The sequence below is a fragment of the Acartia tonsa genome, chromosome 9 (assembly GCF_053477335.1).
Source record: "Acartia tonsa isolate MP-2025a chromosome 9, ASM5347733v1, whole genome shotgun sequence".
In the NCBI taxonomy this organism is placed as follows: Eukaryota; Metazoa; Arthropoda; class Copepoda; order Calanoida; family Acartiidae; genus Acartia; species Acartia tonsa.
Genome location: NC_137268.1, coordinates 50,457,573 through 50,471,093, shown reverse-complemented (window position 1 = coordinate 50,471,093; position 13,521 = coordinate 50,457,573). Strand labels below are relative to the sequence as shown.

At 34.2% G+C, this 13,521-nt stretch overlaps 2 long non-coding RNA genes across 2 annotated transcripts; both read right to left on the bottom strand.

The window, feature by feature from the left end:
* Window positions 1-315: 315 nt before the first annotated feature.
* Window positions 316-5,083, bottom strand: LOC145327953 (uncharacterized). The gene is made up of 6 exons (XR_013882285.1): window positions 5,028-5,083; window positions 4,643-4,663; window positions 4,028-4,081; window positions 3,548-3,612; window positions 2,352-2,421; window positions 316-1,967 (listed from the first exon to the last, which is right to left on the bottom strand). It is a non-coding gene; the product is annotated as an uncharacterized LOC145327953 (long non-coding RNA).
* Window positions 5,084-6,208: 1,125 nt separating this feature from the next.
* On the bottom strand, window positions 6,209-8,687 carry LOC145327952 (uncharacterized). The gene is made up of 3 exons (XR_013882284.1): window positions 8,549-8,687; window positions 6,665-6,744; window positions 6,209-6,345 (listed from the first exon to the last, which is right to left on the bottom strand). It is a non-coding gene; the product is annotated as an uncharacterized LOC145327952 (long non-coding RNA).
* Window positions 8,688-13,521: the final 4,834 nt, after the last annotated feature.

Sequence of the window (13,521 nt, the reverse complement as noted above, 5' to 3'; positions counted from 1 at the left end):
TTCGCCAACCCGCCCCCCCTATTTAAAAAAAAATATGTTTTTTTTGAGATGGTTAAATCTGATTTATTTTCAAACATTTTAAGGGGGGATCTACTTCACCCCAAAATTTGTATATAGAAATAAACACCGCTTTAGCCCCCCAGCTTTAATAAATAAATTAAGTAGAATTGAATAAGTACATGGGTAACATTCTATCAACTAATTGTTCCATAGCATACATATAAATTAAGAATTTTTTTAAAATTTATTTTACGTTAAAAATTAACAGAAAAGTTCAATTAAGTGTACAATAATTTTTACCAAAATTAATGAAAATTTTTTTTTAACAAAACACAGTACACTTTTATTTACATATTGAACTAGTTTTGTATTTGTAATCATTTAGGTGGGTTATCAATTCCACATGAAATATAACTTTTAAATTGTCTAAAGACATGAGTTTTTCACATTGTTATAAAGTATAAAATGTTGAATCCTACTCAGTCTTCAAAAAACGATCTCTCAATTTATGTTTTGCTATATGGACATTTATTAATGTGTAGATTTAATAATAAGTTGATGTGATTGAACGTCATATATATTGTTGTCAGTCTGAGATGGGTTTTTGAAAAAAGAATGCCGCGTTTTTTTGACATTTTTTAGACGTGTCGAATAAACAGAGTATACAACTATTTATTTAATTATTTCGCTTTTGTTGGTACGGCTTTCATAGAAGAAAAACAAATTATCTTAAATCTATTTTTGCTGCATATTAATTAATGCATCTTTTTAGAGCTGTATTAGACATTATACAAATGACTAAAATATTAATTTGAAAATTATGAATTCTTTAGTTGTATACTCTGTTGGCATTTACATAATAATGATTGATTGAACAAAGACAATATCGTCTTCGTTCATTTAATCAATGTCTAAAAAATGCCGGAAAAACGCGGCATTCTTTCTCAAAAACCCATCGCTGATAGCAGAAAATTTCCATTGTTGTCATTCTAATAGCAGAAATTTATGTTTGCTTGAATTAATTTAGCCAATAATGAACTGGGGGACGCGTTTGTTATTAATTAATTGGTTAATGCTAAAAGCAAGTTTCAGGCTATTGGATATTGGCCTACAGCCAATGAGGAACTGGGGGAAAGGAGTTGATTTTATAGGCAAAAAAGAAAAGTTGCCCCATCACTTTTAAAAGGAGGCTGAGACCTAATTTTCGGTCAGGTTTCCCATCCCTTATCCCTGGGTTAGGGTTATGTTATTTAAAGCCCCACAGAGCTTGGTTACATAATCAATTGGTATAACATTTATAGATAGAAATATAGGATTTCTATCTATAAATTTTAATTGTTAGTTTAGGTTAAGTAAGGAAAGCCCCAGAGGGCTTGTAACTGAATTATTTGGTTTTACATTTAAATCTACAAATATAGGATTTCTATATACAAATTTTCATTGTTAGGTTAGGTTAAAAAAGATTATTTAAAGCCCCACAGAGCTTGGTTACATAATCAATTGGTATAACACTTAATTATACAAGTATAGAATGTCTTTCTGTAAATTTCTATTGTTAGGTTAGGTTAAGGAAAACCCTAGAGGGATAGTGCCTAAATAAATTTGTATTACATTTAAATCTAATATTTCGATGCTGTCAAAAATGGTGCAAAAAATGGGGACAAATTTCAAATTGATTTGACGGGGCTGTTTATTTACGTCACAAGTAAGGGAAAAGAAAAGGGAAGGAGGAAAGAAACCCTTAGAAAAGAGATAGGGGTATGACGTCACACGCCAAAACAATTTGAAATTTGTCCCCATTTTTTGCACCATTTTAGACAGCATCAATATTTCTATTGATAGGTTAGGTTAAGTGAAGATTGAGGAAAGCACCACAGTGCTGGTTACTAGATCATTTGTTATGACAACTAATCCTACATACATAGGATGCTTTTCTGTTCATTTTATGCATATTCCAAAATCCTCCTGATCAGAAATGTACATATTTATGGTAGAATAAGATCTCAAGAATGGCTGGGAAAGAAAATCTGATCAATTTTTTTAAACATTTGAAAATTTATTATGACCTTGGGGAAAGATTTCTCCCGTATTGCTTTGAAACCAATTAATATCCAGTAAATTAGAATCGATTCTCAACCATACTGAAAAATCATGTATCATATCATATCATATCCAGTTTTCTACGAATATAATGTACAATCATAATATTGATATCAATATTACCTTCGGCACCACCAGCTAACTAAACTAGTTTTAATCTTATAATTGCACATTTATATATCCGCGGAAAGCTGTTTACAATACATCCCATCTATCTTGAAAATGCCATAAAACCATAAATATGTATTCCTTTATTTTTAACCCCATCATCGTTTACATTATATTCCAGAACTGTTTCTATTTTGTCTGGTTCATGTAGATCTAAATAAAATACTTATAATTGAGTAACAAGATGTTTGTCTGTCTGTCTGTTTGTCTGTACCAAAGGATCTCGCTAACCACTGAACCCATATTGTTCTCCTTTACAGGGTAGCTTCTCATAGGTCCTGGGAAGGTTTATAACTATTTTAGCGGAGGGAACCACCACCTTCCCAAGAGAGATTACCCCTAAATTTTTAAAATTGAAATTAAAAATGTGGAGGGGGAGGTAGACCTAACATCCCCCCCTCCCCCTTCCAAAAAAAATCTTCTCTCCCAATTTATTTTACTCTTATTTTTTAATTTAAAACTAAAAAATTTTGTTGTCAAATTAAAATCCCCCCTCCTCAAGTACCCCTAGAGGCCTCTAGGGACATAACCGCTTGTTTGGTTGGTTGTCGGTAATGCCCAGCTATAAATATGTATTTATTTATGGAACTGTCATAATATACAGGGATCTACAGGGGATAAGACAATGGCTGATAAATCAATGTACATTCCCAATGATGATTCACAAAATTACCCCTTTTGTAGATTACTGTTAGTGGTTCAGACGATTGATCAATCAACTTAATGAACCAACCAATCAAAATTAAATAATGGTCCTAAAAAGTTGTTAAGCCAATGAATGCAGGAATAAGATAAAACCATCAAGCGAAATAAATCTAAAATAATATTTTGGGGGCAAATGGATGTGTTGCCCCCCAATGACAGCTGAAAACCATGTAAAGGTTTCGTGATTTTTACCGAATTAATTTCGTTATTGGTAAAAGCTGCAAAGAATGAGAAAATGTTATTGTAATAACTTTAGGGACTAGTGTAATAAACAGCCCACTGTCCCCTATTTCCCTGTATCATATACTGTTTCTGTACCTTCATTTATAGGGTGTTACAGACAAACAAACATAATGACAGTAGAACAGACAGAAGGAATGACAGATTGACAGACAGACAGAGAAAAAAAATAGACAGACAAACAGTTATAATCATGAACAAAATTATAGACCTAAGCTAACCATAAAATCAGCAAACACACCCTGTTATCCGCTAATCAGTCATTTTATCAATGTCATGTTAGCAGTACAGACAAACAGACAGAATGACAGATGTAAAATTTTAGAAAACTTACTAGCTGCCCAGTCAATAGGCCAGTCCATAGGGCTTCCATCAACCCAAAACCATTCATATTTATTCCTTTTAAATTTATAAATATTAGAGTTACTACCAGCTACGCCCCTTGAGGCACCTATTAACTTTTGGGAGGAGTAAAGTCAACACTTCTCTTTAAATTTTAGTTTTAATAAATACTTATAAACATTTCATTAACTCAAGAACGTCAACGCTTATTTTTGAGGGTTGTTAAATCAGGGGTTTCACAAGTTTAAGCGTGGTAATCTAGGATATCTTTAAAGTTTTAAGGTTGGTAAAATGAGGCGTTTCAAAAATCAAGAGGAATGAACATGTTATTACCCCATCTCCTTTAGGTATATGTTTGAACCATGTTGGTCCAGCGGTTAGCAATATCTTAAGCTACAGAAACTCAGATATACAGACATCCTGTGACTATAATAGAAGGATTTACTGACATAATAAAATATGTCTATCTTACCTCTTTGCTCCATAGAAGTAATGTGCTCCAAATGATGATTGGCCTGCTCTGGACCTATAAATTTCATTTTGTGAAGGTCTTTTTTTCTAGGGGAGATTTCTCCTCCAAAATAGTTTAAAACCTACCCATAAGCAATACTGAAAAGGAAAACCATATTGGTTCAGTGGTTAGTAAGATCCTTTGGTACACACAGAAAGAGAGGGTAAACTTTTTTGCCTTACACATACTTATGTCAAAATAGCCCTAAAACTGTCCTGGGTTGATAATAATCCTTCCTGCATATACTAATATAATAGCTTCTTTTATTCCTTCTGTAGATAATGATTATGGGTTTAAAAGTTTGGATAATTTATTGTCTAATTTCTCCTCCTTTTCTCCTGATGAAAGAAAAAACAAAAGTTTCTTTAATACTAAGCTCTAATCCTCTGGAGGCTTTGTTCTTTTGGGGAGAGTTTCCCACCCCAAAAGAAAATATCCTGAAACCACTACAGGACTAGTTTATTCTCTAAAGAGTAGAGCCAAATTGGTTCAGCAGTTAATTAGATCTTAAGTTGCATACTGACTTACAGACAGATGGACAGACATTGTTCTACTTTTGAATACAGATTCACTTACTGTGCTTTCTTCTGTGCTTCCCTGAAAATAAATACATTTTATTTATAGTATAAAAAGTTTGTAATTTTTTCCTCATTAGATCAGAAATGCATTTGATTAAGATGTCATTAGAGTTAGGGTCCTAACTTCCTACAAATCTCCCTCCTAGAGGCATCACAGATCTAGAAGGTCGCATAACAGTATTTTGACAAATAGTGAATTAAGTTGTTATTTAAATTTAAAGTCAGTGAGGAAAAGTGAACTTGACTTACAGAGATTCTACGTTATCAAAGTTATACCTAACAATAACAGGAAAAATTACTATAACATGCCTAAATTAACAAAAGGAGCTGTATGTTATGTAGGGTCAGAAAGCTTAGCTTTTCAAAATGTAATAAATTTTTACCTTAATTCCTTCCATTCCTTATCAGAGTGTATAGAAGCCAAATGTGAATGAAAATACTAGTTTATAAAAGGGGATATTGTGGGTAATTTATAAATCATAAAAAATCATTTAAAATTCAAATCATGATCACTTTTTTATTTAATCTATACAGTCAACTTAATGGATGAAATGTGCCTGAAGAATTGACAAAGTTTTGTCACTTAAGATATCCCAAATTGCCTGGTTACAATTTTTCTCAGCATCTAGCCAATTTACAGTTTTATGCAGAGGATTCTCAGGTCCTTTGTCCCTGATGGCAACATTTGTGCAGCTTTTCATTGACTGACCTTTGTCTATAGGTCATTTCAGACCTTGCAGGGAGTAAAACTTATAATGGAAATAATATAATAGTCAATCTATATTTTACTCTGCCTGTCTGACTCCATTTTCTTTAAAGCATTATCATTTTTAGGCAAATATTGTACATTTCTTTATAGATCTGACCAAAAAGAAAGGGTATTTTTTTCTTATTGATCATACTTATACAGTGTGTTTTTTTTTATGAGCACTTTTTTGAAAGCAATTTTACCCCACTTATAGTTATCAGAATTTAATGATTAATGGCTTATTTTCTTCGTTTTTTAAGGGAAATTATGAAACAACCAAAAAAATACAGTTTTTGTTGAAAAAGTACAGTAAAGTTGAAAACTAAAAACTTAGGTGTCAACATCTAAAAATGGTTTTAGCGCATTTTTCTTATGTTCAAATATTCTACCTTTTGCAAGAATGGCTGCAAAACGCTTCAAAGTTGAGATATAGAGCTATAAATTTATACAGATACTATTGGGGACATGTACTAGAATAGGTCAAAGTTTGAAGGCCATATCTCAATCAGGGAGAAAGTACTGGCCCCCCAAAGTCGACTACTGAAAATCCAATTTTTTTCTAGCAAAGAGTAGAAGATTTGAGCATAAAAAAATGCGCTAAAACCATTTTTAGATGTTGTCACCTAAGTTTTTAATGTTCAACTTTACTGTACTTTTTCAACAAAAACTGTATTTTTTTGGTTGTTTCATAATTTCCCTTAAAAACGAAGAAAATAAGCCATTAATCATTAAATTCTGATAACTATAAGTGGGGTAAAATTGCTTTCAAAAAAGTGCTCATAAAAAAAACACACTGTATTAACATTGAACAGAAGCAGAGTAAATCACTTTGACTGACAAACAAGCAGACATCCTTGAACTATAGAGTAGCTTTGCAATGGAAAATATAGCCATTGTTCCTAGGGTTAGGGAATGGGTTGATGTAGAATAAGTCAGTTCCTACTCTTATCAAACTAAAATTAAAATATTATCACTAGATATTGATTAGAAAATACTTGTGGTTTCCCTTAAAGCGCCTACTCAAGCACAGAATCCTCCACCTTTATTTTGAAATAAATTGGATATATGGGTGAACAATTTTTTAGGTTAGGTTTCATGACAATGAATTCAGAGAAGCACTACAGGTTAAGGGCACTGCAGATATGTGCTCTCGGGATTTGGGTTTGGCATAAAGAAAAAAAAACTTGTCTCTTCCCTTATTTTCTATTTTTTTTCTTTCAAAAAGCATTTTGAGAGAAAGCACCAAGCATATAGCAGTAGTGTTGCTTCTACCTGACTTTTCTAGATTTGTCCCAATTGTCAACTTCACAAAAATTATCACAATCCTCACACTTGATTATCTGGTCATTAATCTAAAATATAAAGATTGGTGGTGACGATTGCTTCCTGGGATTATTACAAAGTTTCTAGTTCTAGCATTACAAAAGTTGTCAGAATTGTCACATTAGACTTTCTGGTCACCATTCTAAAATATATAGATGGTGAAATATTGCTGGTGACAATTGTTTTCTGGGATTATTACAAGGTTCCTGGATCTAGCATAACAAAAGTTGTCACAATTGTCACTTTTAACTATCTGATCGTCAATCTAAATATGATGATGTTGAAATATTGCTGGTGCAATTGCTTTCTGGTTCCTGGAATTATTACAAGTTTCCTGCAGCATCTAGCATTACAAAAGTTCTCACTTTTGATTATCTGATAATCAATCTAAAATATAAATATTGCTGGTGAATATTGCTTTCTGGGAATATTACAAGGTTCCTTGATCTAGCATTAAAATATATTAATAGTAAAATATTGCTGTTGACGATGGCATTCTGTGATTATTACAAGGTTCATGGATCTAGCATTACAAAAATTGTTACACTTGTCACATTTGATTATTATGTAATCAATCTAAAATATAAGGATAGTGAATTATTGCTTGTGACAATTGCTTCCTGGTTTTTAGATCTAGCATTACAAAAATTGTTACTTTCCTCACATTTGATTATCTAAAATATAAAGATGGTGAAATATTGCTTTTGGCAATTGCTCCATGGTTTCTGGGATTATTACAATGTTCCTAGATCTAGCATTATAAAATTTGTCGAAATTGTCATATTTGACTATTTTGTTACCAATCTAAAACATACAGATAGTGAAAATTACTGGTGATGATTGCTTCCTGATTCCTGGGATTATAACAAGGTTCCAGGATCTAGAATTACAAAATTGTTACACTTGTCACATTGGATTATTATGTCATCAATCTAAAATATAAAAATATTGAAATATTGCTGGTGACGATTGCTTTCTGGGATTATTACAAGGTTCTTGGATCTAGCATTATAAAAACTGTCATATTCTCACACTTGATTATCTCATCAATAATCTAAAATATAAATATTGCTGGTCACATTTGACTGTATGGTCACCAATCTAATATATATAGATGGTGAAATATTGTTTGTGACAATTGCTTCCTGGTTCCTGAAATTATTACAAGATTCCAAGATCTAACATTACAAAAATTGCTACAGTCTTCACATTTGATTAACTTGTCACCAATCTCAAATATGAAAATTAAGATTTTTTTTATCACATCATATTAAAAACAGCTTTCCACAGATATAAAAACCATTGGCATCTCAGGGCTAAAAAAATTGGTTTTAATCATGGTTTCAAAGTGAAACTGGAATATCATTTTCACCTAATTCCCTTATAGCTCAACTAAAGAATGTTGGTTACATTACTCATTTGTTGCTGATTCAACCCACCCTAGTGTGGAGGAATTTTTGTAATTGGTAAAAATTTACCGTTTCTGCATACTAAAAGTTGTCACAAATATAGGTATAAAATACAGATTTGTAAAAATATGTAAATTTTACCATAATTTTTACTAAAATTAAATATAGAAAAATTCACAATTTGGGGTCCATCTGTTTTAATTTTTAATTCTGATTTTATAGATTCCATAGTAAAGGTTTCTGAGATTTTAATGGATATACATACACACATCCTATTAATCTAACCAAAATATTCACATGTGCATAGCTCATGCCATCTATTTTACTTTTTTATTCTGATTGTATAGATTCTATAGTTAAGGTTTCTGAGATTTTCATGGACATACATACACACACATCTTATCACTTTAACTACTTCATTTACCTGTGCATAGCTCACTGCATCTGTTTTCCTTTTTCCTTTATTCTGATTATATAAATTCCATAGATACCAATAGTACCAATTTTGCTGGTTTTGCTGGGCTGAGCATAAAAGCATAAAAAAATTAAGTAGATCATCAAAAATAAGTTGAAAATAAGGTAGTAATTTTTTTCCATTTTTAAATTAACCCATTAGTGCCGAGCGCCACTTTTATGGGCCGATCGAGCTGAAAGTTTCAGGGAAGCTTTATAATGGTCAAAACGGAATTCGTATTTTTTTGTTTTGCTCTAGTGGCGTGCACAGGAAAGTTGCAAAAAAACCCGGTTCGGCTCGGCCATAAATTCCAACCAGGCATTATTACCTGTTTTTGGTGCTTTCCCCCAGCGTTAAAACCCAGTTTTCTTGTAAAAACCCGGTTATTTTGACCAAAAATCGAAAAATGTAATTTTTGAACGCCAAAAGTGAGATGAACACTTTTTAGAACTTTGATACGATCCGTAATTGAAAACTACACAACCTCATGTAATCTATAGAGCTACAAGTATAATACAAAGCGATTTATTTCAAATTTAGTGTTTAGCCGGCGATTTTGGGTAAAAAAACCCTGTTTTGTTGTTGTTGTCAAAAAAGATCTATTAGTGAAACTGGGTAATAAAAATTTCAGACTCCAAATGGAAATGCCGAACCGGGCTTATATAGGGCGTAAAAAAACGATAAAAAAATCATATAAAAAATAATAATTTAAATAAAACGAATTCACAAATAGATGTACTTGTCAATAAACTTTAGATTTAACGAAAAAAATCAGCGACTTTACTATAAAAACAAAAAGTTAGATGGGGTATTTTGAATTTTCATGATTTTCAAACTTTGTTGATCTATACCGGCAAACGGAAGTAAGCAAAACTACCTGCTCCAGGGGGAAATGAAAGCCAGGGTAGTAGAGGGGGGATTCATACTGAGAATGATGCAATTATGAAGCCGAAAACCGTTTTTTTTTACATTTTCTGGAACCGGGTTTTAAAACCCGGTTCGGCACTAATGGGTTAAGAGGGGAAAAGGTTATGTGTTAAATTAGTCACAATAGGAAAAAAATATCATCCTTTCTAAAAAAAATTCCAGTATTGCTTCAGCTGTTTTAGAACCGTTTTTTAGCCATATTAAAAAGAACATGTATAGCATCATATTACAGACAATTTTCCTTTCCAATTAAATTAAAACCTTAATATTGATACCAGTTTTGTTAGGAAGGGCCTTGAGACCCTCTGGTTGTGTACAGTAGGGTGTTCTGCACACAGCTGGATGTACAACATTGGAGTTGGACTGAGACCCCCCAGGGAAGAATTTAATTCTTGACTGAACATCATCTTGTGAACATGTTGTTGATATTATCATGGCCAGTAATACAGATAACATGATGTACATTATGTATTATGCAATATATTTACCTAAAAAACAGATACTTTTAATGACATTTTAAGATATTATTACTTTTTAGTATAAGCTGTGATATCTGTCATAGATAAAGAGACGATAATTAAATGTGTATATCTCCAATGAGGATAAAGAAATCATCTATTTTTTTTATTAAAATATTTGGTTGATAAGTTTGGACACTATTTGTTTTAAACCATTCAATCACAATTCATTAAAAGTATCCAAAGTTTTGAGCCAATGAAAGAAAACAAATTGTGTCCCCATTTTCCCTAACTGTTTTTGGATTTTCTAAGCTTAAACAAGAATGACAACATTCATGAGAAGCAAATGAGGAATATTCACTAAAAATTTCAGCTGTCTATTTTTAATAGAAGCTGAGAAAATCACATTTTCCCAATAACTTTACAGACTGACTGACAGACTCAATGACAGACAAATTAAATTATCGAGTAGCTTTGCATGGCTATTTAGTGCAGAAACCCAGGGAGGGAGAGAACATTAGGCTGTTCATTACACTAGTCCCCAAAGTCTGTAATTAATAATAATGTTTTCTTATTCATTGTCGTAACAACCTTGATAACTTTCATAGAATTTTAATTGGTTGGTTCATTAAGTTGAGTGTCCAAATGTTTCAACAACTAATTGTAATCTACAGAAGGGTTAATTTTGTGTATCATCATTGGGGATGTACATCAATTTATCATCCATTGTCTTATCCCTTTAAATCCCTGGCAGATAGCAAGATAAAAACTTAACTTATTGCCACAATTAACAATTAAACTATTATAAAATGACATATAAATAAGATATTATCAAATTCATTATGTTTAATTAACTCATGACCATGTAATAATTACAATCATAATTAAATAAATTATTAATAAGAAACTCTGAATAATTGATTTATCTTAAATTTTAAACTTTGCAGAATGTTCTCTTTAACAGCTTTGTACGTTTTGCAGCAATTAAACTCTTTTTGCATCTACTCTATTATCATCTAATGGCTTCACCCAAAGACGTATTTGGAGGGTATTTTTTCACAAGGGTTTTAACTTTTTTGGATTTTTTTTATGTAAAAAGTAAAAAAAAAAATTTAGTTTTTGGGGATTGAACCGATTGGGCTCTACTATTCAGAGAATATATCTACAAGTCCTGTGGTGGTTTTAGCTATTATTTAGGAGTAAGACACCCCTGTAGTGGGTCTTACTTGAGATACTTGTAAAATAAGCAGAATGGCATTTTCGTGATCCTAAACGAGTGGACAGATTTTTATGAAATTAGTACCATTTTAAAGCGTTAATTTTTCTCTATTGATTTTTCTTTTATTTGAATTTTTAAGCCCACAAATGACGGATCTCGAGTTTTAATTATGAAACATTTGTACTTATTATATTCTGTTAAAATCTTGATAATCTTGTGATATCTCATATGAGGCCATATTTTTCCAAGAAATCAATATACATATAATGCTCCGCATTTATATGTATATTTGACCTTTCTATCATCTACGCGTGTAGGTTTTAGGCGATATTTAACTTATGTACTTTTGTAGAAGAGAGCTCCAGTTATCCAGGGATTTGGCATCCTCAATGCATCACGGAGATTTTCCATGCACAACTGAACGTGACTAAACGGGAAACTCAACATACACTCCGGCCTGCTGATATATCCTACGCAGACCTACGTGTATCCCTTGCCATCCCTGTATGATCAGAAACGCCCCCTCAATACTTCAATACTCTCTGTAATTTTCCTATATGTATATTGATATAATATGTATTCATTAATTTTGTGTAAACTATACTTGTCTATTGAAAATACATCAGTTCCGCACAAACAGTTGTTAGTAGAGTATCAACTCCAATTTGTGGGCAGCTAATCCTAGCTGCAATTAATTATCCAGAAACATATCAAATCCCCTGTGGGTACTTGCGTGTAGTATTCGTTATTTAACTTAGCGGAGACGTACAAACGAAGGGAACGAGTTGCTTCGCTCTTGGATCGCTTCAGCCACAACGTTACCATTCCAACGTGAAGTGCCGCCACACCGCTCGAGGCGGGCTTTAATAGTTTTTAAAAAGCTATCTATTACGTCCGATCTGCTACAGTCAAACTGGTGGCAGCGGTGGGATAAACCGCAGTGCTCAACAGGAGATTTACGAGGAAATTACCCAGAGGAACTACGGTAATTTCGGACGATTGTGTACATCCAGACGAGTTTTATGAGAACTGAGATCAGAAAGGACGAAAACCCCTGTGTTTGGAGACCAGTGTGGAGCCATTCTGACGTCTGGGACATCAACTTGGTAAAATTTTCCTTAAATTTTGAAGAAATTTCGTTAAGTTTCAAAGATGGCGCAAGCTCAACAGGCCGCTGATCTAGAGCAGTTGAATTTGCAGCGTGCTATTCAAGAGGCACAGGCAGCAGGAGCGCCGAATGAGAACGCTCAACTCATTGCGCTAGGCGAAACCTGGTTGGAGAACCAGCGTCGGAAGCTTAACAAGCAGAATTTTCCCCGGTTTTGCAACCGTGCCGGAGAAGATTGGGATGGCCACAAGACTAAGATGGCCAACGCGTTTAGAATTGCCCGTCATCACCCATCGGATCAAGAGGGCAGGAAAGGCCAATACATCCAGAGTCTCGACGGAGAAGCGTTCCAGATGGCCCGAGAAGTTGCTGACAACCAAGAGGCGCTCACCCTTGAGCAGGTAATGGATAGGCTGGATGCCATATTCCTAGCACCATCAGATTCAGACATCAACAAGGACGCGTATAAGCAGTTGTCGCAGGGCAAGAACGAGATTCCGCAGACGTATCTTGCCAAGAAAGAGCAGATGTGGTTGAAGGCCTACTCCCCAGACAACCGTGATCCAGGCCAATTCCGGAAAGAGGTAACCCTTGGTTTACGCCATCGAGAGGTACGAAAAAGAGTTTTCTGTCAGCTACCTAGTATTACCAGCATGGGTGTCCTACGGAACGTTATTATGAACGAGATTGCCACGCAGCGCCAACTTATTCACCATGGAGATGCTGAAGATACCTCCATGGATGGCCTCGCCACGTCCAACCGTGTCATCTATCGCAACGACGGCACCGAGGATATGGAGGTCAACGCTGTCGGAGATGGAACCAGTAGCGTCAAGTGCTACAATTGTAACCAGACAGGCCATTATTCGCGTAATTGCCCTAAGAAGAAACAGCAAGCGAGTAAGGGTACGGGCGGTGCCACCAAAGACAAACCGAAAGGCAACTGTCGGAGGTGTGGCACGCCTGGCCATTGGCAGAAGACGTGTACTATTCCTGAGGACAAGCTGGCGAACGTGCGCAAGAGGAACCAGGAGAAGAACGCCAACAGCGGCGGACGCGGCCGACAATATCAAGATCGTGGCCGGCACGCCGTGCGAGAGATGCGTACCAACGAACCTGGAGACGCGGACAGTGGCGTAGGAGATGATGACCAGGCGCAGTTCTACGGAGATGTCAACTGTCTGGAAGCAGTTGGCCACAGAAGCAAGGCTTCAAAAAATGTGAGAGAGGG